At 43.3% G+C, this 24314-nt stretch overlaps 1 pseudogene; it reads right to left on the bottom strand.

Moving 5' to 3' along the window:
* Nucleotides 1-3181: 3181 nt before the first annotated feature.
* Nucleotides 3182-21998, bottom strand: LOC133382461 (inactive dipeptidyl peptidase 10-like; annotated as a pseudogene).
* Between the last annotated feature and the right edge of the window lie 2316 nt (nt 21999-24314).

Here is a 24314-nt window from a genome sequence, read left to right as displayed (position 1 = left end):
AGGTAAAACTGACCGGGGGAAGTGAGGGAGGGCTGGAGTGGGCAGGGGAGGAGGAAGAAGGAAGAGGGGGAGGAGGAAGGGAGAGGAGAGGGGGAGGAGGGGGAAAGCAGGTCTGATTATTTGCCTGCTTATTGAGTTCAATGGGATTTACTCCTATGCAATCAAGGTTAGAATAGGAAAAACTGACCATGGGGAAGGAGGGGGGGAAGGGGAAGGAGCATATTGTAGGGGGTCAAAGGAAGGGGGAGGGGAGGGCAGATTTGATCATTTGCATGCTTATAGAGTTCAATGGTATTTACTTCCTTGCAATCATGCTTAAGATAGGTAAAACTGACCATGGGGAGGAGGAAGGGGAGGGGGGAGGAGGAAAGGGAAGGAGGGGATTGGAAGGGGATGGGGAGGGAGGGGCAAAGGAAGGGGGAAGGAAGGGGCAAGAGGGAGGGGATAGGAGGGAGAAAGGAGGGTGGGTTTAATCTAGGGTTGCCAGGCTCAGGGCCTGAGAATGATTCTGTAATCTTTAAGAAAATTCAGCCAAGTGCAGGTTTTCTTGCAACACTGTAATGGGAAAAACCACGAGGTGAAATTCTCCCTTCCCTCTGCACAACTTTTAAAGTATAGAAGACCTCTTGGAGGCTGGGCCTGGCAACCCTAGTTTGATCATTTGCATACTTTTTGAGTTCAATGGGATTTATTTCTGGGCAATCATGTTTGAAAATGGAAATGGAGACCCTTTGAACTTTTCGTGGTAAATGGTATTCACAGGTGGTTTTACCTTTGCCTTCTTCTGAGGCTGAGAGGCAGTGACTAGCCCAAGGTCACTCAGTCAGCTTCATGGCTGTGTGGGGATTCGAACCCTGGTCTCCCAGGTCCTAGTCCAACACTGACCCGGGGGAGGGGAGAGATTGGGTGGGCGGGCACTGGGCAGAAGGGAAGCCCCTTTCCTTTCCAAAAGGAAAACATTGAGAACAGTATCATTGCTTTTCAGCGTTTCCCTCACCTTTTTATTCTATAGCAAGCACATGTAGCCTCCCACCCAAATTTAAACCAAAGCTGTCCCTGGCCACATCCACACCAGGCCTTTATTTCACTTTGGGCAGTCATGGCTTCTCTCAAAGAATCCTGGGAAGTGTAGTTAGTGAAGGGTGCTGAGAGTTGCTAGGAGACGCTCTGTTCCCCTCACAGACCTTCAATCAGAGTGGCTGACCATTAAACCACTCTGGCCACTGGAACTTTGGCAGTGGAATAGGAGTCTCCTCTCAACACCTTTCACAAACTACACTTCCCAGGATTCTCTGAGAGAAGCCATGACTGTCTCACATGAAATCAAAGTCTGGTGTGGGTGGGGTCCCCTGATTAGCTGTGAGGGTTTTAGAACACTGACAGTTGGTTCTTACTGAGCATGCCCGCCCTGATCATTGGCTTCCAGCCAAAATTTATTAAATTAATTAAAAATCAGCCAGGCTTTTTTTTAACTTTTAAACTACAGAAGATGAAGGTCAGAGTATGGGGCAAGGTCAGTATTAGGAGTACAGGTACTCTGTGAACATGGCTGATTTTTAATGAATTTCAACATTATGAGAACTCTCAGGGGCAAAAGTCCAAAAGGACTCTGGGGGTTTTCTCTCTCTTTTTAGACTTTGAACTCTTGATTTTCTCTGACTGTTTTATGTATTGCCATGAAAATTGAGAGCGTTGTTAAGCAAGCGTTTCTGAGTTCAGGCCTATAAGTTTTATAAGGTTTTGTTTTGAAATGAGCTTATGGGAAGCATCAGAATGGGAAGGGGGTGTATTTTCATTTTAATGTTGCGGAATGTGAAAAATCCACGCTGGCTATAGTATACAGCCACTCTCGTGGCTGTATAATACAGCAGCCACAACAGAAAAGGCGCAACTTCACATCCCAGACATTCTCTTCTCTGAAAGGGAGGGAATATGGAGCGAAACCTCTCCCTCTTATCTAAGATAGCGGAGAGCAATGTATGAGAGGAAATCTTCCCCAAGGAGAGTAGGGATGGGGGAGAAATTTGATTCTGCTCACATTTAAACTTATCAAATTTACATTTTTGGAAACAATATGCAAACCAAAACATAGCAACCCTTTGAAATTCGCACTTATCTGAATTTTGCAGTGCAGTTCTCCAGACAAGTAACGTATACAAAAATGCATCTGTAATGGTAAAGTGTGCTTATAAATGCATACAAATATACATGAATTATATTCTGGACAATTGCTTGCAAAAATGTGTAACATTAGGCAAAAATTGCATATGCAAGTGTATAGTTGGAGAAATTCATTAAAAAACGCTGACAATTTTTTTTAAAAAATTGAAAACTGATGTGGAAATGTGGAGAACTGAACTGAATATTGGAAAAATGAGAAACCAACATTAACATCCTTGATGAAGAATGCTATTGTACTCAGGTCCTGCTTATGGGCTTCCCATAGGCATCTAGTTGGCTACTGTGAGGACTGAAATGGACTAGATAGATCTTAGGTCTGACCCAGAAGGGTTCTTCTAATGTTCTTACACAAGCCATAAGGCTTCACCTGGAACTGGGCCTGAAGAGTGAGCCTTTGGAATTGGTCTCTTTCTTGACTAGAGAAGGTTTCTTGACATGGTTAGTGCATATACCTACCATCTCCTCTTGGAGACTGAAACAACAGAGGCAGAAGGGTACCCTCGTTGAATGCACCATGGCTTACGATAGGACTTTCTTCCAAGCTGTTGGAACAGAGCAGGGCAGGGGATAAGTGGGGAAGTGTGATGGAATTTGCTGTGTTGGTATATTTTATTTGTTAATAATTTGTATTAAGTATGAGTTTATTCGTATTATGGTTTCATTGTGTACTTTTTATAATACTTCTTGTGTTCTTTTTGTCTTGTACACCGCTTAGAGATATTTTTATATATTAAGCGGTATAGAAATAGCCTAAATAAATAAATTACAACCACCTACAAGGAGCTTTTTCAATCCCATTAAAGATTCATTCAACATCAGAAGGGAGCCACCATGGACTGAGTATAAAAAGCAGCAGAGTGGTTAACTGCCTACCCCTCCACTTCTGACAACTGCTGACCCAACGGTAGACATGCACTCAACACCTGGAACCACACCGGGGTGGACTGACATACATGCACCACATAAACAACACCTGAGGACACTCTAGGCTCAAGGGTACTTACTGCATGAGAGCTACATGGTCCTTGAAATCCAAGGAATCGAGCTGGTGGCTGACCTCATGCAACAGCTTGAGCCCTTGATTTCCAGAGCCACGGCCATCAAATTGGATGACCACAGCACCCAAAGAGCTGGAGAGGATGGTATCCCAATCAAGATGGAATTCCTCAGTGGCCAGCTGGCCTCCAGGGGCTTCTGGACTGGAAAAAGAAAAGTTGGGGGTTAGAACTAGGGCTGTGCACAACCCCCCATTCGCCCTGTGGCTCCAATCCAGAGGGGGGGCATTAGGCTGACCCACCCTGGGTTGACACGGGGACCACCCACCCAGGCTTGGAGCCACTCCGAAATAAGATTGGGGGTGGGGCTCATGTTTAATTAGGGTAAAAGCACACACATTACATCTCCTTCCCTCCCCCTCCCAACTGAGTGTGGAGTCAATTTATCCTGTGCAAAGAAAGTTGCAAAACAGCGCCTGAACTCCCAGAGGATCGCTGCCTCTGCTCATCAGGCAGAAAGAGGAGCCATGGATGCTTCTTCTTTCTGCTTGATACCCGGCCCCCTGACAGCCCTGGGTCACTCTGGGTCATCAAATCCAACCCAAAGCAATCCATAGCTGTCCAAAACATCAGAATGGGCTTGATTTGGCTCAGTCCTCACCCGAATCCAACACATACTCATAGTTAGAACAGGGTGAATGTCACATTACTAGCTAGTGGCCTAAGAGTGTGGTGCCACTTCAGGTGGAAAACTATGGCACTATGATACTATGAAACTCCGACTAGGTTGAAGCTCATTCTTAAAGATTTTCACAGAGAAGGCAGGAAAAAAAAGCAGATTTTAATGCCATCCTAAACTTCCCCCCCACCCAGCACATTGAGACTTTTGAATGTGACATTTGGTGAAGAAAATTAAAAGTGAGGCCTCCCAATTCCAGATGTATGAATCTTGTTGAGGTTACTCAGTAGTAGTGAAGGGCTGAGGACTGGCTGAAAATTCACTAAATTTTCAAACGTTGAAGTGTCTGATGAGGTAAAATTGATAGGTTAATGCTACACTCTGGTAGGAATGACATTTTCGTGGAGAGGAAAAAAAGAGTTTGACCTCTGGGACATCTTTTGGATGAGCAATTTGGCCCTATCCCATTTGAGTTTGGTCTTCTCTGACACAGAATCTCTTTTCCAGCTAACTAAAGATCTGTTACTGAGAGGTACCAGTTAAAATCATACCCTGGGCAAAGTAAACATGATGAGAGGTGGGTGGTCTTCCAGGAGATGGTGGTATTCAGATTCAAACCCACAACCCCACATTCACAAACAGAGTGACAATCCCACTGGGGTTATTAAAAAAACGCTCCCTGCAAAATCAATTAAATGATGGGCAGGGGAAGCCACATCCTTTGGTCCAGACCTGAACCACAGGCTATAGATTGTGTGTGCTTAGAGAACAGAGGTAGCCACAGCAGACTGATCTCCCCATGCCAGTTCAAATGTTGAGCCCGGTTCCTTCCTTCCTTCTCATTCCCCTTCTCCATCATAGTTGCGTTAGATGCAACAAACCAGAGATCATCTGGCTTGTTGCTCTCCCTGCTGATCACTTATGAACGCACAGCTGCAGGGATGGAATCAGAGCACAGGGGCAAAGCTAAGGGAGTCAGGGTGTCACTCACAGCATCAGTAGCAAAGGGCAGAAGGTACACCAGTGTGGTGGCGGCAGAGTCACACGCACAGGCAGGTCTGAGTTGTAGGGAAAACAGGAGAGAAATGTGAATACAGGAGAAGGATAACCCCGTGATCTTTTAACAACCATACTTATTCTCCCCACTCTCCTACATCTTTTGCAAACCTCACACATCCATGGTGCTGCAATCTTCAGGCCCTTGAACCCTTTGCCTCACAACTTGGGGACCCTCATAGCTCCCACTGTGTTCTTTCAACCCCAATCCACATGGTGGCGAACCTCCACACTATCCCATTTCCCGTTAAGCTCAATGATTTTTAAGTTACAACTTTGCCTTTCTGTGAATGGTCAACTCTATTCCACCCTTAGCTGGAGGTGCCCTACAACCAGAATTGCTAGCCCACTGCCATGATGCCACATTGCCACTTTCCCCCTATCAGGCAAGGTGGGGGTTTTCTTAGGGGGGGATTTCTATGGCTGCGATAGGAAGGGCACAGCTTTTGCATTCTCACCATAGCTGGCTAGCCGATAGGACTGGAATTCCACCAATGGCATCTCTTTATGCATAAGGCCATCTTGCAAAGGCCGGTTCTCTTCTAGGAGAAGAAAGTCTGGGAGTCCGGATGAGGAATGAGGCAGACACCAACATGGTTAGCAGCAGTTGGGCACCTCTGCATGCAAGTCAGTTGTGACTGGGTGCCAAACCTTTCAAACCAGTAGTTCTCCACAAATATAATAAAGCTGTAACTCATTGTCACGGGATATTGTGATAGCAAGGGGCAACAACTGCTTTTAAAAACATGACTTGAATTCACAGGGGATAGAGCTTAACTGAAGTTATTAGGCACACAAGCCTAAAAGTGCTGTCTCTATGTTATGTAACTTATGCGCACAGTAAAATGATACCCTTCCAGAGAGACCGAGGTGCACAATGTAGCATGTATGTTTTCAGGTAACACAGAACTCTTCCTTAGGGCTGGGATACAGAAGCAGATGAACAACTTCCTTTTGGACATACAAAAATTAGCCACGATCAGCTCATAACAAGACACCAGCCACAAACAGTACACACAGCCCACACTGATTCCACAAACTGGTTCGCATGTGGAATGAAGCACTTGTACACGTGAAGACTGAGGAGCACTGATATGCCAAACCAATGCACCCCCCAGTCACGAAATCAGAGCTCTATGGACATGCCCACAACACAAATATACTGTGTCTCAGGAAAGTACCCAGATAATCTTTATCACCACCCATCCTGACCGATACTGAACATTACCTGGAAAGTTCCTAATAGTTTTGGTTTTAAAGGCAAGCTCCTTCCCCTCAGATCTGATACTCACTGTGGGTAGGGTTGCCATATTCCAGTTATACAAATCCGGGCAGGTTAATTTGCATATTATGTAAAGTATTTGCATATTATACATATTATTTGCATATTATGCAAATATTTGCATATTAATGTTTGGATTGTCCAGTTTTTGTGCCTAGGAATTACCACCAAAAGCTGGGGAAAGATGTGAGAAATCTTTTTTTTAAAAACAACATTTTCAGCCTTAAATGCCTAGGGGAATATTTATTGATTGATGAAGAGAATTTATATCCTGCCCTTTTGCTGTTAAAAACAGAGCTCAGCACAGCTTACAAATATAATAAAAACAATAAAAATACACAATCAATATAAAAACATAATAAAAATACAAAATAGCAACAAACATAAAGTAAGTCAGGGCAGCAGTACGGTTAACCATATACAATATATTTCAAAGATGTGGTGGGTGGAGAAAAACAAGAAGCCAAAATGTTAGGAAAAGGAGTCTTTCACACCACATGCTCAGTTCTAAATACTGCTGCAGCAAGTTTTACAAGTTCCTCCAGTATTCCACTGGTGCAGGCACTCAGACATTCAAAGTATCTGTATGTTTCTTAGGTTTTATAAAAGCAGAGCTTTGCTTAACTCAAAATTTCTTCTCCCTTTGAGCAACCACATATACACAGGTTCCACCTCCATACTCAAAATGAAACTGGGCCTGGAAGTGTGCAACGACCCCACACATACCTTGCTAATTAGATTATCAATGCCAGGATGTCTGTCTTATCGACTACTCTCCTGCTCCCCCTCCCCCCCGGGCATCATGAAAGACCCAGTCCTGGGCTCAGAAACAAAATAAATATCTGGTCCTCTTCAAAGTATTGATAAGCCTCTTGTTTTAATTGAAACAATAATTATAAATTCTTGTTCTTATCACTAATGGGAGTTAATTATCTTGCATATGCTGCTGTTGCTTCTATGGCTGTAACGGAGTGAGGTTAAAGATAAGTGACATGTAAATAGGAAAAAAAAACACAGAAGGCAGTAACACTTTCCTAAACAACCAGTCAGGATTCCTAACCAAAAACCAAAAATATGATAAATGAAGAAATATTTATATAAGCATGACTATCAAATATATTTATTATTTACACAAACTGTAAAGATATTTATAGTGCAATCCTAGGTTTATTTATTCAGAAGCAAGTCCCAGTGTATTCAGTGGGGCTTACTCAAACAGGGACAGAACTGCAACCTCAAGTGATAAGCAACTTCATTCACACAACCCAAAATTCCGAATCATGCCACTTTACGCTGTTTTGCAACTGTTTATACTTGTTTTTATGGTTATTGGATTTTAAATGGCTTTATTTCTTGTTGTGAACTGCCTTGGTTTCCAACCCTACCTCACAGGGGTGTTGGAAAGACTCCATACACACACATGCACACACTGCAGATGTATAAATACATACAGCCCATATAATAGTTTATTGTCAAACCAGTTGGTCATTGCAGAAAAATCAGTATTAGTTTCAAAAAAATCAGTATTACTTTCCTACAGAATAAAAACTGTAATACCTAAGTAAGCCCTGCCTACTTGCTTTAAAATAGGACTGGAGAAGGGGGCAGAAAGAGTTAGAACACAAACACAATTCTTTTTTACATTCACTCCAAAGTCCCATTGATTTTCAGTGCATTCATAACCATGTCTACTCAAAAGTAAGTTCTATTGAATTCAATGGGATTTACTCTGGGCATATGGGATTAGCATTGCTTTTACAAAAAGCAAGCATTGGGAAGGTTTTCAAAACACTGCCCAAGATCTGACTCCTGCACACAAGAGGAAAAAAAACTAAAATGTATATACTTACCCAATTTATGAGATTTTCAGATAAACAGGGGGTGAAACCACCATTTTGTTTTCTAGACACTGCCTCAGGTCAATGAAACTGAAACACAATCCCTGATTGGCTGCAATTCTGAACTGGCGGGGTTAAATGCTCGGAAGTGCTGTAGTACTGTTTAAAGAAAGATTTAACAGTCAGGGGGGCAGCTGACGTTTTTATGCATATCTCGAGAACCGGGCCACCTAGAAACTTAATTTTTTTTTAAAATTAAAGCTGAGAATCCGGGCCACCTAAGGGGCTAGCCGGGCGCCGGGCGGCATGCATAGAATCCAGGTAAAACCCGGCTAACCGGGCAATATGGCAACCCTAACTGTGGGGATTAGTTGTGCAATGAACAGAAACTTGAGGGATTCCAGGCCCTACCGGGTGAAGAAAACTCAGGTCAGTAGTATACAAACCCTAGATCTGTCGCGCTGCGATAGTGCATGTGTGGTCCAATACAACACCAAAAGCAGGTTCAGGTATAGAAAAGATCCAGTCACAGGCAATGATTTCTTTTAAGAGTCTTTACTGAGACATTTAGAGTTACAACCAGCTTCTTCCACATAAACGCTACACCCCCATGTCCTTTCGGTTTCTCTCCAGCCTTATGTAGATAAGAGTGCCCTTGTGATGGCACAGCTGCCATCGACGGCCTTGGCACTCTTCCCAACCGACTTAACCCCATTAGAGCAGGTTTGTCCGTTGCTTTCCTCTCTGTGAGGAACACACACATAACCTGAGAGCCCAACAGCCCCCACCTGTTTCTCACAGACGTTTCAATTCCCTTTTACATAGATTACAGTTTTACATTACATCCTTTGTTTTTACATGTTTACATTTTCAGATTCTAGGCTTACTTTATTCATTACATCTTGGTTTTACACAAGTCATGTACAATGTATCTGCATCCACTTCTTGTTCAGTGTATGCCCCCTGGCCTGTGATAAGGCCTATTGTGAATCTATCAGGCGGCTTCCCTTTGTTCTCTCTCTCAGAGCGTCTTAAGGGCAATTGAGACTCAGTTTCCCTTGTGCCATCGTTGCCTGCACTAGTTCCTGGTAACTCCCACTCATGTAATGACACATCATCAGCTTTTCTTTTCTTAATGTTATGTTTCCCCCAAATGAGCTCATTTAACGCTTCCTTTAATGGCATTTGCAGTACTTCTTCCTTTGCGCTAGGACCTGGCTGTATGTCCTCCTCTTTTACTGCATGTGTATCGTGTGACCCATTTAGGTTTATGGTCTGACTTTGCTTCCATTCCTGATCTGAAACTTTGATGCTTCGACTAAGAACTACTTGTTGCAGCTCAGGAACCCAGACCCTGTAATAAGCGTTCTGAAAGCCCAGCACATGTCCCTCCTGGGCTCTCGGTGCTAACTTACAACGCCTTTTACTCTTGGGCACGTGAACCCAACATTTAGCCCCAAAACGCTCAATGTGCCTTATCCGTGGTTTCTTCCCTGTCAGTTTTTCATAGGGAGACATTCCAAGACTCCTGTGTAACAACCTATTCTGGATATAAACAGCATATAGGATACACTCCCTCCAAAATGTGTTTGCTAGGTTTGAATTTCCCAACGTGGCTCTCATGGATTCCTGAAGAGACCTGTTTTTTCTCTCTGCAACCCCATTAGAAAATGGAGAAAACGGAGCCGTGAAGTTTTGGGCTATTCCCTTGCTTTCCATGAATTCCTGCAAAGCTTGGCTCGTGAATTCACCCCCCTGATCTGAGCGTATGGTTTTATTGTGACCCCATGTTGTGTTTCCACTCTCTTTATGAACAAGCATAATTTTGTATCTGCCTCATCCTTTCTCTTCAGCAAGTACACATGACAATACCTTGTGAAATCATCTACCACAACCATGAAATACTTAGCACCCCCCTTTGAACACTGCAATGGTCCAGATAAGTCGACATGTATAATCTGATATGGTGCAGTGGTTGTGCATTCTGTCTTTTGATTTATGGGTGCCACTGTGGCTTTAGCCCTGTAACACGCATCACATTCATATACTTGCTCACACCCCTGTAATTTCATGTCCTCACTATGAGTAGGGGTTTTCTTAATTGTGTCATAATGAGCATGACCCAATCTTCTGTGCCACTGATGTACACAGTTTTCGTGCAACTGTCTATTGGCACTTAATACAGCACATTCCAGCTCAGCGTGAGTGCTTTGCAATGTGAACAGTGACTCTTGCAGACACCCCTGCATGCATATCTCATTGCCTCGTTTAACAACACATCTCCCTTGCTCAAATGTTACAGAATAACCTATATCTGTTAGTTTCTTTACAGACAAAATATTACTTGCCAATTGCGGGATTAACAATACATCTGTCAAAATGGTCTGGAGCTTACTCAGTTTCAAAGTTCCACGTGCCAGGACGTCACGTTTGGGTCCGTCAGCCAATAAAACAGTTTCCTGCACTGGTTTCGATGAGTGAAATAGGCTTGCATCTTTTATGAGGCAATGAGAAGCTCCAATATCAATTACCCAGTGAGAGTTAATTGTTTTATGCTGCTTTGTACTAACAAAGTTCACGCTAGATTGCTTCCAGCCTCTGTCTCTTTGCTTGGCTGCACAGTTTCGCTGTATATGTCCCCTTGCTCCACAAAAATAACAGGGTTTTAGTCCATGCTGCTCTTTGAAGGTAAACTGCTTAGTTTTGACTGCTTCTTTCGGCTCAGTCCTGTTAATCTCCTGTCTTCTTTGCCATTCTTGATTGAGTTTTTCTTCCACAAAATCCAGACTCAATCTTCCATTGGGCATCGCCTCCATAGACGTCATGAAATTGTTCCATTTCTCGTCAAGGGAAGACAAAATGATGTACACCTTTTGTAGATTGCCATGCTCGACCCCTCTGTCCTCCAACTCTGCAAACAGACGTCGACATTCCGTTAAGTGCTCAATCATGGTGGTCTCCTCAGTTAGATGCATCTGATATAACCTTCTCGCCAAACAAAGTTTGCTCCCTGTGGTCTGTTGCATGTGTACAGTATTCAAAACAGTCCACATATGTTTTGCTGTGGGTTCATCTCTCACATATAGCAGTTGAGAGTCGGACAGTGCTAATGTGATAAAAGCCTTCGCCTTTTCATCCTTACGTGTCCATGCCGCTTGAGGGGCCACCGGTGGGGTGGTGTCAATGACTTCAAACAGATCCTCTTTGATCAGAAAAGCCCTCATCCGTAGCTTCCAGCTGGCATAATTTGTTTCAGTGAGCCGTTCCATAGGCATTCCAGCAGACATATTTATTGCCATTCTCAGCGCTCTGCTTTCCGCTCACCTCTTTCTCACACGGCCTCCGACCAAGCTCGCGTCTCAGCTCCGAGGTTTCGGACCAGAACCGGCTCTAGCACTGTATAGCGGACCAGAATCCTGGGCCCATAACCCTTGTCGCGCTGCGATAGTGCGTGTGTGGTCCAATACAACACCAAAAGCAGGTTCAGGTATAGAAAAGATCCAGTCACAGGCAATGATTTCTTTTAAGAGTCTTTACTGAGACATTTAGAGTTACAACCAGCTTCTTCCACATAAACGCTACATCCCCACATCCTTTCGGTTTCTCTCCAGCCTTATGTAGATAAGAGTGCCCTTGTGATGGCACAGCTGCCATCGACGGCCTTGGCACTCTTCCCAACCGACTTAACCCCATAAGAGCAGGTTTGTCCGTTGCTTTCCTCTCTGTGAGGAACACACACATAACCTGAGAGCCCAACAAGATCATGCTGGACAATTCACAGCATAAGCACTAGACACTGTTACCACATATAGGGCTTGCTTCAGTGAATCAGTTTTGTTGCTTTAAGACCATCTCTCTTTTTTTATTGGACTGTGAGCCCAGTGGTAACGGGCATATTTCCCCCTCCCCCTTTTTTGACCATGAAATTGGCAATATCTTCAAAGCCTGCCTTGATCCATGGAGCAGAATATGAATTTAAATAAAATACATAGGTGTGTATATGTATTCTGGTATATGTATTAGGCAGGGTGTGGGTGTGCATCTAAATACACACATATCGGCACAAACACAGTTTAATAAAGGCAGCTTGTGTTCATATACATTCCTGTGTCCCACTAAAGATTCTATCTGTCCCAAATCTGAGGACTGTTTAAGCAAATAAAGAGTGAGTTCCTGTGCATGTATTATTTGTACCTTTTTGGGACTTTACTAATAATCAGAATGTACATGCATCAGCATTTCAGCTATCTATTTGTTGTAGAAGTACCTTAACCATTTTGATCCTCATGTCAGTGAAGCCCAAACATGGTAATAAAAAGAAATATATGTATTGGAGTGAATCCACAAGCTCTTATGTGCCTGTAAAATACTACTGTGTCTCCTCTTGCAGAAACCCACCTCTGCAGAACAGTATAAAATGCCCATCTTGGGACTGAAACTGACATCTACGAAGGAGCAGCCAGGGCGCAGGCCACAGGTCAAGCAGGTGTGGTTGAAGGAGCCGTCAAGGTCAGAGCTTGGAAGTAACTAGTTACAAGTAAGGAATTACTTGTAATTCATTACTTTTTTGAGTAACGAGTGGGTAATTCCTTCACATTTTTATTGTAATAGGAGTAATTTTACTACTTTTGTGGAGTAATTGTAATGTTTCCAGAATTACTTTGGTGCATTACTGGGGGGGGAGCAGGGGAAGTCTTCCGCTCCTCTGATTTGTGGATGAAAATCATGTGCCTCAAACTGGGCTTCTGTGCAGTGTCGCTCTTTCCTCATGCTCTGTGGATAGGTAGGAGGCGACGAGGGAGGAGGTGGAGAGTGAGACGAGGTGGAGTGGAGAAAACAAATATTAAAAAAAACATAATGGTGGTGAAGAATGGAGTGGAGGGGAAAAGGATTCGGAGGTGAAGAACATGGATAAAGGAGAAGGAGACAGCAGCAGAATGGAGATAAAAGAACTGTGGAGGTGAAAGATGACTCTGTGTGTGTGTGTGTGTGTGTGTGTGTGTGTGTGTGTGTGAATACTGTGTTTGCACTTGGCACACAAAGTGGCCTCCACCACCCTCTCTGGCTACTGTGCTGCACTTGCAGTATTTTAACTTTTTTGCATCTCAGGGGAAAATGTTTGCTTGAGTGAGTGTCCCTTAGCTGGGGGCAGGGCAGGGTCTGGGAGGTGGTTAAGTGAGAGAGATTATGCTGGCTGGCTGAGTGCGGGGGGGTTGCACTTTGTTTGACATGGAAAGATCTGAGTAGTGGCCTCTGCCTCCCTCCCCACCACCCTTACCAGCAGAGAGACCACCATTGCTATCTTATGAATAAAAATAATTACTCTACTACCTCTGTATGTGTTTGTTTATTTTTAATGTTGTTTTAGGCTACTTATATGTGCAGCAGCCAAGGCCAGCACCTTGTAGCCGTTTTTTTAAAGTAACTGAAATGTAATTGTAGTGATTACTCTGGAGGAAATGTAAAGTAATCAGTTACTTTCAGAGCAATTGTAATTGTAATGGTAATTACTACTTTTTTGGGCCATGTAACTGTAACTTATTACTTTTTAAAAGTAATCTTCCAAGCTTTGGTCAAGGTCAAGGCTGCTCGAGAAGAGAAGGATAAGTACATATTGAGAAGCCCTTTCCCTTCCTCAGAGACCCACCAGCCACCCAGACCCCCAAGATGGAGGAGGTGCCAGGGCCTTCCCAGTCCCAATGTCTTCATTACCCACAATAAACCAAAGTGCTGCAGTGCTAAAAAGTAGAGTTAGGATGTTGAAAAATCAGGTCCAAGTATTGCAGCTCACCATCGGTTAATGGAAACTCCATGGAGAACTGAACTAGGATGGTGTACTATATATGGATATACCCTGGACTGAACACTAATAATTTTAATATGCCGATAAAGATCCTCCATGGCTGTGTACACTAGATTCTCTTGTTGCTCTGTTTTCGTTTGATATGTTTATAAGACTAAATCAGTAAATATATATTTGTTTTTAAAAAGAAAGAAAAGAAAATCAGGTTCAAATGAAGCTGAACACCACCTGCATGATGATGGGCTTATCCACATGGAAGCCTAACTTCGTACTAAAGCTGCTTTTACCATTGCAATAGCTTTTCAACGTCCACACTTTTTTTTCAGTGTCATTGTTTCTTGTCAATTCCTGGCAGGGACAGCATTGGGGTGCAATTGACATGCAACTACATGAAACTGATTAGAGGGGGAAGTAAGTGAAAGGAAAAGTAGGCAGTGGCTGCCACAGCTTTTGCAGGTGGCAGAGAGAGAGGGAGCGGGCGATGGGGCATAAGAGAGCCCACCCACTAAAAAAAATCAAAGCAAAGCGCCTACAACAGCCTTTCCCAACTAGTGGGCCACCAGATGTTGTTGGACCACAACTCCCATCAGCCTCAGCCAGCATTGCCAATGGTCAGAAAAGATGGGAATTGTGGTCCAGCAACATCTGGTGCCCCACTAGTTGGGAAATGCTGGCCTACACAGAGGAGCACAGCGAAGCTGGGATGGTTTTTCCTTTCCACATTATAATTGGATTGGGTTGATACGGTTTTAAAGGGGGAAACTGCATTATAGCTTCTGCTTGTCTGCAACGTCATGTGAACCATGCAAATTACAAAGGGATGAAAGTAGCACCACACACTAAATCGCTGTGTGGATGAGCCCCATGTGAGATTAAGAATTTGGGGTGTAATTCTACCTGAATGCCTCTGGGTGACAGCAATTCACTATACACTTGCCCCAGAAGCATGAGGGTAGGCTGCTTTACCACGCAAGGCTCTAGATCAGGTTGAACATACTGCTTTGTCTGGTAACTTCGTGCTGAAATCCTGCAACTTTTATACCACACCAAATATTTTATTTGGGGTATTTTTGGTCCCACTTCTGTTGCACTATAGTGCACTGCAAGAGTGACTCTCCAAGTGGCAGTAATGTGGCTGCAACACTGGGAAAGCACTGCAGAACAACTAATACAGCAGAACAATGTGTGGACACGCCAGTATAAATCCACCACTAATGCACTATTATTGCATCAGTGGCAAGTTGCTGAATACACCTTTTAAAAAATGGTTATAGGGGCCACAGTATTCACATCTCACTTCAGCTCAGTCTAAATTCAGTAAGCAGCCTCAGGCAAGGCACTAGTTTCCACCCTCAACTTCCCATCTACAAAATGGGGATAATAATTCTGACTTATGTTACACACTGCAACATTTTGTTGAAGGTCCTATTTATATGCTATATACACTCCACGCACTATTTGTAGGACATGGGCCAGAATACTCACCTGTACAAATGTTTAGAGTTGGGCCTTTCTTCAGAACTCAGGAAATATCTAGGAAAAAGGGCATTGTCAGCCAGCCAGAGTTTGCTCCTCCTGCTAAAGTTTGGAGGACCAGCTCCAGGATAGGGGGAGGATCATGGCCTCTGATACTCACAGCTGTTTGCTATTCTCATCATATGCCAGGATCCTGGTGACGTCCCAGTTCCCAGAGGTCAGGAGGCACACGCTACTTTCCTTGCGACTGGGCTGATAGGAGAAGGAAAAGGGGAGGATGTGGCTGGCAAGACTCACACGTGTTCCCTAGTAGCATTGTCAGAACTCAGATGTTGCTGCTTGCTATATATACCCTGGTTATTTTTTTTTTTAAAAAAAGGACTCTACTCCTGTAGTCTGACATGCAAAACTCAAAACAATGCACCAGCTCAATTGCTGCTTATCAGGTTGGTTGCTATTCCATGCCTAGTTAAAGGGGGGGAAAGGCAGGGCTCCTTGACGGAAAATGCAGACTGTTCTTGCGGATGGGGTTTCATGGCATATTTAACAATTTGATTCAGATAGGGCTGAACCTCTTTTCCCTGGTTCACCATGAGGGGTACACACACACTGCCAAACAGGCAGCACCGCTTCCTACCATGCTTTTCTCTGGCATGTTTGCTAGGCAGGGTTGCCAGCCGACTAGATAAAAACTGCCTTGGTCTGCTGCTCTGTCTTTATCAGCAGCCTGATGTGCAGAAATCACAAGGTGACACTTTTCAGTGCATGGAGATAAAATCAGAAGTTGCCTTAGGCTGACAACGCATTATACATTTGACATACATGACTTCCCCCAAAGAAGCCTGGGAATTGTAGTATACCCCCCACAGGGCTACAATTCCCAGCACCCTGAACAAACAACAGCTCTGAGGGAAGCCATGTGCTTTAAATGTGCCTTAAATGCATAGTGTGGATGCAGTCTCAGACCGAGTCAGACCCCTGGCTCAGTGTTGTCTACAGTAACTGGCCGTGGCTTCCCAGATTTTCAGGCAGGAGCTTTTCCCACCCATACCTGGAGATGCCAAGGACTGAACCTGGGACCATCTGCATGCAAGACAGATGCTCTACTGCTGAGCTATGGTCCTCTGCTGCAAAAGTCTGCCCATTAAAGGCACACAAGCTGGCCTTTAATCCAGTGCCAGGATGCACCTGCCAAGTTCCCATACTGACCATTCCATCACTTTCCCAGCATCCCATTTCCCACAACAACCAGGAAAAGTTCGTCGCAAAGCTGCTAGCTAGCAAAGGGCCTCGTGAAAAAAAATGGGGGGTTCCTTCCAATGCAACCAACATTCCCCTGAATACCCACTACCAAGTAACCTTTTCCAAACTCTTCTTAAGCTCCCCATGTAAATGCTCTCGTGACACACACACATCTTTCTGCTTTATTATAAACTGCTCCCTTCACCTTTCCTTCTTGCCCCAAATGCTCAGTCTGTGGTTCCTCCCTTTCATGCCGCTCACTAGCATGCTGTGAACTACACAGAGCTACCAAGTTTTGTTTTGTTTGTCTTGCCAGGGCGTCTGTGCCTCAACACAGAGGCAGCCATTGTGGTACCCTCCAGATGTTTTGGGACTCCAACTCCCATCAGCCCGAGCTAGCATGGCCAATGGTCACAGGTGAAGCCTTTTCTAGTTCACATCTGGAGGGCCCCACGTTGACTACCTGAGCTGACACCTGCTTTAACAGTTGCAAGAGCCTTTCTGAAATTCAGCCACATGCAGCCCTAGTGCCACAGGCTGCCCAACCCTGCTTTAAAATGCCTCATGGCCATAGCACGAGATGTGAGGCTTGCAGGTGTATGGCTCATATGGGAGAATGAGCTGCAACATCTGTAGGAAGCAGTTCCTTCACTGAAAGTGGGGGAGTTTAAAATTACGTGCAGCCAGCAAGATGGCTAGATTTACCTGCGTGGAAAGCATGGTGATATGGTGGAATGCTCCTCGTGCACCCTGCTTCACAGGCGCTGGCAGAAAAAGGATCTCTGCATCTTCAGAAAAGATGGGCATTCCCTGCTGGGATACATAACAAAGGAGGACAGTGGCGTCACTAGGGTTGGTGTCACCTGGTGCGGTAACTCATGGTGTCACCCACATGGACCTCCTCCCGCACCAGACCATACAGAATCCTTAGTAATGTTTTTTGTACTAATGTTACTCGTAAATCGTAATTCCCGTATATCACTGAATGTAATGGCAATAGTAGTGACATAAACAACTAGCAAAATTAAAATTACACCTTTAAATTACAATATCATATGAACAGCCCAAATTCTTGCTCTTATCACTAATGGGAGTTAATTATCTTGCATATGCCCATAGTAAATTTTCAGATACTTTCAGACCCTCAGCTATTTTCAAGTGGTCTATGTAGAAGAAAAGTTTGGGAACCCCTGGAATAAGACATCTGCTTATGTCCCTATGCTGCTCTCACCCCTCATTTAGGTGCCTGGGATACATGCGTGTGGACATACCTCCTTACAGTTCTGGAAAGTGATTCTTAATAATAAGTCTCCAGACACAAAGTTACATAGGTATTTATCAGTTGTTTAGTAGAAAATTCAGAAGTGCAGAGTCCCTTCATGACAGTTGCAGCCACATACACCCTTTTTTACTTCTGGATTAAGAATGAGATCTTTGTTAATGCATTCTCTCACAACAACAAACATCTCTAGGAGCCAATCAGCATGTAAGTGGAGAGTGTTAGCAACTGAGAAGAGTCTTCTTAGTGGCTGACTCACCTCCTTTCACTCTGATTGGCTCCAATCAGCAGGAATGGCAAGGAAGCATATTAGAAGACTCTTCTCAGTGACTAACACACTCCCTTTTCATGCTGACTGTAGGATGCTTGGAGACATAGGGACCCTGCTCCCAAAACAGCAGAGGGACTAAGATCCCCTGGGCGACTACCCTCCTGGTGCTTATGGACATGACCGTAATATATTTTGTGATGTGCAAGTTTGATATTATTTATTAAGTGTGTTTAGGATTACACTGATGGCATTCCCAAATATGTACTTTCACACAGACTTTGGTTTTCCATAACACAATGTTTGTCCAAGCCTCCACACTTGGGGGGGCACTACTTGCACACCCCTTCCATAAGCACATCAGAGTTGGATACACACCTGAACCAAGACCCAGATAAAAGGGCACTCAAAACAAAAAGGTAATTACAGTGGCTGAGTAGATCTTGTACAGTGGTTATACTGACTGGGCAGCCACTGTCCTTCACATTTTACAAAATACTTTTTCCTATACCTTATAACATGCCTCAAACATGGTCTCTTGTTCTACCAGCATGCCTTCACACCATCACTTTGCCAAAACAGAAGGATAGGTAAATTGCTTTTAGGGAGGTTCACAATTATGATTTCCTATTTATTTAATCTAAAAATATTTAAAATACATAAAAACAGCCAGGGGAAGATATTGGAGAAATATAAAATAAATACAAATTAAAAAGGGGGGGAGGTGAAGAGACCTTAAATGTGCTACTCACCATCTCTCAGCCTATCCTCCCCTCAGGATGAAAACAATGGAGAACCATGACCACCCCCAGGAAGAAGGGCACACTTAAAATGTAGAGGAAAAAATCATCTACAACCATAGTGTGAAATCAAATACTTATTGGGACACAGTATGAAGAAATATTTATATAAACATGACTCTCAAATATGTTTATGAATTACACAATCTGTAAATATATATTTTAGTGCAATCCGATGTTTGTTTACTCAGAAGCAAGTCCCAATGTATTCAATGGGGCTTACTCAAACTGGGAAGTGTGCAGAGAACTACAGCCTCAAGTGATAAGGAACTTGTTCTTTCAACTTGTTCTTTTAAGTTGAGACCTTATCCCAGTCTGAGTCTGTGTTGGAATTGCTATTTAATATGTTTTTAAGCCTTTTTGTTTTTTTAAAATTTTTTTAAAGCTTTAAAAAAATATTTTCAAAGATATTTTAATATATTTTAAAGTCTGTTTTTATGATGTTTTAAAGTGCTTTTAGTGCTTTTGTTTGCCACCCTGGGCTCCTACTGGGAGGAAGGGCGGGATATAAATCAAATAATAAATAAATAAACTTCATTCACCCAACCCAAAATTCAGAATCATGCCTCTTTAGGCTGTTTTCCAACTGTTTATTCTTGCTTTATGGTTATTGGATTTTAAATGGCTTTATTTCTTGTTGTGAGCTGCCTTGGTTTCCAACCCTACCTCACAGGGTTGTTGGAAAGACTACACACACACTGCAGATGTATAAATACATACAGCCCATATAATAGTTTATTGTCAAACCAGTTGGTCATTGCAGAAAAATCAGTATTAGTTTTAAAAAAATCAGTATTAAGTTTCCTACAGAATAAAAACTGTAATACCTAAGTAAGCCCTGCCTACTTGCTTTAAAATAGGACTGGAGAGGGAGGGGGACAGAAAGAGAACACAAACACAAGTTTTTACATTCACTCCAAAGTCCCATTGATTTTCAGCACATTCATAACCATGTCTACTACTCAAAAGTAAATCCTATTGAATTCAATGGGATTTACTCTGGAGATATGGGATTAGCAATGCTTTTACCCCCACAAAAGCAAGTATTGGGAAGGTTTTCAAAACACTGCCCAGGATCCAGAGCTTGGAAAAGTTACTTTTTAAAACTACAACTCCCATCAGCCCCAGTCAGCATGGCCACTGGAGTGGGCTGATGGGAGTTGTAGTTGAAAAAAGTAACTTTTCCAAGCTCTGCCAGGATCTGACTCCTACACACAAGAGGGGGAAAAACTGAAATGTATATACTTACCCAATTTATGAGATTTTCAGATAAACGGGGGGGGGGAACAACATTTTCTGGCCTTGCAATGAGGTTTACTAGACACTGCCACGGGTCAAACAAACACTTCACTGATTGGCTGCAATCCTAAATGGGCGGGGTTAAAGCTACGAAGTGCTATACAGTAGTTTAAAAAAAGATTTAACGGGTGGGCTGACGTTTTTATGTATATCTCGAGAACCGGACCACCTAGAAACTTAATTTTTCTTTTAAATTAAAGCTGCGAATCGCTCCCCTCTGATGGTGTCACCTGGTGCAGTCCACACACCCTGCACCCCCCTAGTGATGCCACTGACTCCAGCTCCTATCAGACGCGAGTGTGGCACTGGCCATGCTGGCTGGGGCTGATGGGAACTGGAGTCCTGCAGCCCCGCCCCTTTAATCTGCCAATAGTATGAGTTGCCAAACTTAAAATAATTTCTACACATAGCTATTGCTGCCAATACTCAGAGAAAATGTGTGGGAGGATGTCTGACAGTGCGCTTGTCCAAAGTGTGCCGAATAATATCTAGGGCTTGTTCTTGGGGAATGTTGGTGTAGAGAGATCTAACATCCATAGTGACCAGGATATCCAAAGGTTCTATAGAGATGTACTGTATCTTGTTCATGAAATCTGTGGAGTATCTTATAAAGGATGGAATGGTAGGTATAAAAGGTTTCAAGAAATGTTCGACAAACTGCGACAAAAGTTCTGGAATGGAATTGCAACCTGAAAAGATGGGATGACTGGGGGGAGGTATAACAGCTTTATGTAACTTAGGTAGGGTGTAAAAAATTGGAACTCTAGGATTCTTATTAAACAGGAATTTATGCTGATCATTAGTGATGTATCCCAGGTTAACACCTTCCTCCAGAACAATACTGATTTCATGAGCAATACTGGAAGTGGGATTGTCAGAGCATATCTTATATGCTGCTCTGTCTGACAATTGGAAGAGAATCTCTTCCTTATATTGTTGGATATCCTGGATCACTATGGCACCTCCCTTGTCAGCTTGTTTGATTACCATGGAGGGATCCCTTGATAACTCCCTGAGAATACGTTGTTCTTTGATGTTCAAATTATGCCACACCTGCTGAGATGTAGCCTCTATCCTCTCTAAATCTTGAGATACAAGTCTTTCAAATGTTTGTATAGAGGGATCCATAGGTCCAGGAGGCATTGACTTCAATAGGCTGAAACGCATTGGGTTTAAACATACAATAAATTCCTACTTTTCTAGCATCTTGGTTTTTGCCCCCCCTTTGATCTTGGTGGTGGGCCATTTAGTAGTTTTCCTGCTTCTTGTAGCAACTGTAATGCACTGTGATAGACGCTGTATGGTTTTTTATTGTAATTTTATTGCTTCGTTTATTTCTTATATTGTAGTTTATTGTATTACAATTTGCGTTCCCTAGAATTCAAATGGAAACACAATACAAGAAGCAATAAAATACAATTTTAATAAAATACACCCTCTGGAATTCTCTCCCTTATGATCTTCGGCATGCCGCCTCCCTGATGACTTTCCGCCGAGCGTTAAAGACCTGGCTATTCAGGCAGGCCTACAGAGTCTTTGGGGTGGATTAGATTAGTTTTTTGGTTAATTAATTGATGTATTGATGTTATTAATTGATGAGTTTGTTTTGGACTGTATATTGTATTTTATCATGCTGTTGTAAGTCGCCTAGAGTGTCCGTGAATTCGGACAGATAGGCGACTAACAAATAAAATTTTATTATTATTATAATTAAAAAATCAATATGAATATTTAACATAGACTTGCCGTGGACACCTGAGTGACGCTCACAGACCACTGGCGGTCCACGGACCACTGCATGGGAACCTCTGCTCTTCTGGCTCGTAAGGTCACAGAAACGTCCGTATGACCATCTCCCTTCCTTCCACCCCTTGCGTGGGAAAATGGAAGGAAGTGGTAGGACTTAACTTGGGATAGGGATAGTGCTGGCTGGCAGGGTAGTTTCCTCCTAGGAACTGGGGCAGCTCCATCTTGGGCGCCAGAGAATTGTTGATGGTAAGGTAGGCTAGCCACATGCTATCAGGTGAACACCAGTGTGCACTAGCTGTCTGCAGGATTTCCTCTTGGAAGCAAGGGACATTGTCATCATACCAGGTGTAAGTACCAAGTACTAAACCTGTGTCTGCTCAGCCCCAACCACTTTTCCTTGAGACAAGCAGAATGCTCCCAGACTGTAGAAAGGAACCCACCACAGGCTCATTTTCTCTGAAAACATCCATATCTCTCTGAGACGTTGACTTAGATTACAAAGCATGCCCAGAACACTGTCTAGCCCTCCTTCATTTACCCATAACTTTCAGGCCTCTATAGGCAGATGACTCCTAACAGTTCTGCCAATGTCATTCCTGAATCAGAGCACTTATTTTTTTATTTTTGGAAGGTGAAACAAAAAAAAAACAGCCCCACCTGCTGACCATGAAAGACATAACTGACCAATACACTTCAACACAGGCCAGACTTCTTTATTTAACTTTAATTAAACTGAACTAAGCCTAGGTTGATGTGTTGCTGAGTTCTTTAAAGCCTGGAGAAAGTATAGATTGGTCCTAAATGTGCAGTGATAACCACTGCATCAATTCAAAGGGGGATTGAGAGGGACTGAAGTAAGACTGTTTAAATCACAGGTGTGAGAGCATTTCACTGTATTTCTTTACCACAAAGGGGGTGGGTGAGATGATGTCATTCCTTAGAAGGCTACTGCAGTTGCTGCTGACGGCCCTGCCCTCCTCCTACTGGGAGGAAGGGCGGGATATAAATCTAATGAATGAACGAATGAATGAATGAATGAATACTACCCCAGGACCCCTGGCAACATTCCTAGGGCCCTGCCCTGTTCAACTTTCTTCGCCTTCATATAGCCAATCAGCAATCCCGTTGTAGACAACTACTTGGTGTCCGGATGAGGTGATATGCTTGGCCCTGCTGGAGACTCCAGGCTGAACACCTGGGAATGGAAGAAGTCAGTAAGATGAATGGATCAGCTCATCTGGAACTGCTAATTTCCCCCAATGATAATACAATCACCAGGGACGCAATTAGGTAATTTTAGATTCTAGATTAAATGGTGGAAAGGGGGCCTCCCTCTTCAGATAGTAATATGTGGTGCCAAAGTAGCTAAAGTATTGGACTAGGGCCTGGGAGACCAGGGTTCAAATCTCTACTCAGCCATAAAGTTCACTGGGGTGATTTTGGCCAGTCACCATCTCTCAGCCTAACCTACTTCACAGGGTTGTTGTGAGGATAAAATGGGGCAGGGAAGAAGAACCATGCACACCATTTTGAGCTCTTTAGAAGAAAGGTGGGCTATAAATATAATAATACATTCACTAATAGGCAAAAAACCTTGCGGTTTAAGGACGTACCTATAGCCCACAGCTATTTCTATCAAGCTTTTAAAAAACAGGGAAATTGGGCAGCTATAGTGAATGCACCAGGGGAGCAGGAGACCTGAACTCCTCTCTGAGATATTGTACTGCCCTACAAACTGGTCAACATGCAAACACCATTTGGGTTGGTCTTTCACAGTCCAATCCACTGGCTGTGTAGCTTGGAAGAATTTGGTAACATGTGCCTCTGAGCATATGGTGAGTGGTGGCAACACCTGCTATCTCCAAAGATAGAGAATGATATTTTTGTATGTTTGTTGGTGTTCTTCTTACTTTGCTTCTTTTCTGTGTTACTACTGTTTCTACAGAGAATCTAAACTAGAACATTTTATTTTCCTCATTATTCATCCCAGAAATCTGTGTCAAATTTATTTTTATTAATTTCAAAGCCTTTTTATTGGTCAGTGTCATATGATGGTGAAGACAGCCTTTTGTGTTTCAAATTGGAGGTTATGGTCTATTTCTATTTTGGGTGCATTAACAGTTGGACCTGAAACTGCAGTGTAATGTAAAATCAGACGGATTACAATATGCTGCTACTTTAGCAATGACTCTAGCTGTTGGGAGAAAGAGGATGCATGTTTTCATCCTGCTATGTTTAAACCACTTTATTTAAGGCAAGGTGGGCAGTGGCATCACTAGCGTTGGTGTCATCTGGTGTGGTAACTCATGGTGTCACCCCCATGGACCTCCTCCCATACCAGACCATAAAGAGTGCAGCTCAGCATAC

Source organism: Rhineura floridana, chromosome 3, assembly GCF_030035675.1.
Source record: "Rhineura floridana isolate rRhiFlo1 chromosome 3, rRhiFlo1.hap2, whole genome shotgun sequence".
NCBI lineage: Eukaryota > Metazoa > Chordata > Lepidosauria > Squamata > Rhineuridae > Rhineura > Rhineura floridana.
This window is presented reverse-complemented; position numbering and strand designations above follow the sequence as displayed.